The 2500-nt window shown below is 47.8% G+C and overlaps 1 protein-coding gene across 2 annotated transcripts in view; it reads left to right on the plus strand.

Moving 5' to 3' along the window:
* Positions 1–2030: 2030 nt before the first annotated feature.
* Positions 2031–2500, plus strand: part of LOC135090228 (synapsin-like) — a 106478-nt gene continuing 106008 nt past the window's right edge. The window contains exon 1 of one of the 2 annotated variants that reach the window (XM_063986740.1): positions 2031–2300. The gene's annotated coding sequence lies outside the window, so the exon portion shown is untranslated. The remainder of the gene's footprint in view (positions 2301–2500) is intronic. The other variant, XM_063986741.1, reaches the window with a different exon arrangement.

The raw sequence follows: 2500 nt of genomic DNA on the forward strand, positions 1-2500 counted from the left end.
TTATTTCTTTCTTATTTTCTGTTTCTGTTATTTTGTACGAGTAATTCATGTTTTTAAAGTTGGTATTTTCAACATTTTCATTTACTTTTCCTACTCCACTTGTGCTTCTCTTTATGAAGTTATTTTGTTTCAGTTCACGCGTTTATTTATTTATTTATCTTATTTTGTTACTTGACTTGCTTTATCTTGTTTATTGTTTGTTTCTCGTTTTTATTTCCCCTTGCTGGTTTGCTGTCAGACATATTTTCTTTCTGTTCCTCTTTCTTCATCTTGTTGTTCCTGTTCCCTCAACCTCTTTCTTTTTCTTCTTTTTCTTCAGCTTCGTCATGATCTTCTGTCTTGCATTTAAATTTTTGCTCTCTTGACTTTTTTTTTTATCTTTCCTTCCCTAGTCGTGCATGTAAATATTATTCCTTTTCTTTTTTTTTGCATACTTTCTTTTATCCTTGTCTGTATTACGTCTCTCTTTCTTTTTTTTTAACTTTTTCCTCGATTTGTTTTCACGTTTCTTCCTTTGCATGTTTAGTCTTATCTTATCCTCTGCATGTTGTTTATTCTCGTCTTCTCCTCCTCTTTACTTGATTTGCATCCTTCAGTGGCTTGGCTTTTATTTTATTTTCTCTTACGTTTACCGTTTCGCCTCAGCGTGTTTTTCCTTATCCGAAAATGTCCTTTTCATTTTCCTTTTCCATGCTGTTTCTTATTTTTCTGTCTTGTTTTAATACGTTTTTCTATCTTTATTCGGTTTCCTTTTATATCTTCATTTTTTTCTCTCTTTTTACTGTCTATTCATTCTATTTCTCCTCTTTTCATTACTTCTGTCTGTTTCTGTGATGCACTTCTTAAATCCGTTTCTTCTCATTCTTTATGTATGTTTCTCTTCCTCGCATCCTTCTCTTCATATCCTTCTACATCTCTCTTCTTCTTTGCGTTAATATTTCTATCTGCTGATACTCGTATTTTGTGCTTCCAGTGTTCTTTTTCTTCTGTCTTTATATTTGTCCGTTTTCTGTGTCTGTTTTCAAGCATTTCCTCTTCCTCTTTTCTTTTCTACTTTATGTCCAGTACATTGAATATTCTTTTCCTCTCTGCTTTTTTTTCCCTTCCGTCCCCGTGGCCACATTTCCTTAGGGGAGCCGTGGGACAGACTCTCTCTTTCTCTCTCTCTCTCTCTCTCTCTCTCTCTCTCTCTCTCTCTCTCTACATATCCACCAAGGGCCAACAATCCCTCTCTCCATCTCTTCCTCTTTTCCTCCAGTTATTCCTCTGCCCCATTTTTCCTCCAGTAACCTCTCCTCCTCCTCCTCCTCCTCCTCCTCCTCCTCCTCCTCCTCCTCCTCTTTCTTCTTCTCCTTCTTCGCACGGTCATTTCTTCCTCACTTTTTCCTCCCGCGGTACTTCCATCTCTTCCTTCACTGCCCTCACCACTCCTTCTCCCTCCTCCCTTGCTTACTCCGTCCAGTCATCCCCACTTCCTTCCTCCTCCATCTCCTCTTCCTCCTCCTCCTCACAATCCCTCCCTCCCTTTCGTATTACGCCCTTAATCCTCGCTCGCTCCGGCCTTCCACCCACAATCCCTCCCTCCCTCCCCTCCCATCCACAATCCTTCCCTCCCTCCCTCCTTCCTCTCTCGCTCGCGACTCCATTCACCCGTCATGCCGGAGTGTAATGGTGGGGGCGGGGGCGTAGGCAGGGGCGGGGAGATGCTATGCACGCCCCAAAATGGAAGGAGGAAAGGGGCGCGTGTTCCCCGGGGGGCGGCGGGGGCGGCGGGGCGAGGGGTGGCGGGGCGGGCAGGCTGTCACGCACGCATTCGTCTGTTGGGACTCTGGGGGAAGGAAATTAGTTCTGAATTTGCCGGCGGCTCGGAAGTTGTCCCACCTTGCGAGGCTGTGTGTGTGTGTGTGTGTGTGTGTGTGTGTGTGTATGTGTGTGGCTGTGACTTGCCCGCCGAGCCTTGAACTGTTGCCATTGATTTCCGGGGATTGCCGCCGCCGCCGCCAGAGGGACACGCACGCTCCATATCGATTCAGACATCCACCCTGTGTCCCGCCGCAGCCCACACACCCTACACACGCCACCCTCGCCGCCGCATCCACTCACACGCCTCACACACCCTCCCGCTATCACAATCCGGAGACACTACACACGCACGAGGAGTCTAGAAACCTGAGGGAGGCGCTGACGAACTCAGGAACCCGAAGCCGAAGTCAGGGTCACGAGGGGAGTCCGGACGCGAGTAGGAGTTGTGGCTGTCAGGTCTTGTCACACTGAGACGCTCTTCGGAGGCAGTAGGAACGGTGAGTACCCATCGTGCCCTCTGCTTATCTATCCCACACTCCCCCTTGGCGCACCCACAAGGGACTCAATGGGCACCCAGAGGCACTAAAGGGTTGGGAACGAGAAGCTGTGGGCGTGTGTTGGGCGTGTGGGGCGTGGGATGGCAAGGATCGGGGTTCTGTGGTGGTCGCCGGTTTGCGTGAGGGGCGTGTGTGGGGGT

Source organism: Scylla paramamosain, chromosome 34 (genome assembly GCF_035594125.1).
Source record: "Scylla paramamosain isolate STU-SP2022 chromosome 34, ASM3559412v1, whole genome shotgun sequence".
Lineage (NCBI taxonomy): Eukaryota > Metazoa > Arthropoda > Malacostraca > Decapoda > Portunidae > Scylla > Scylla paramamosain.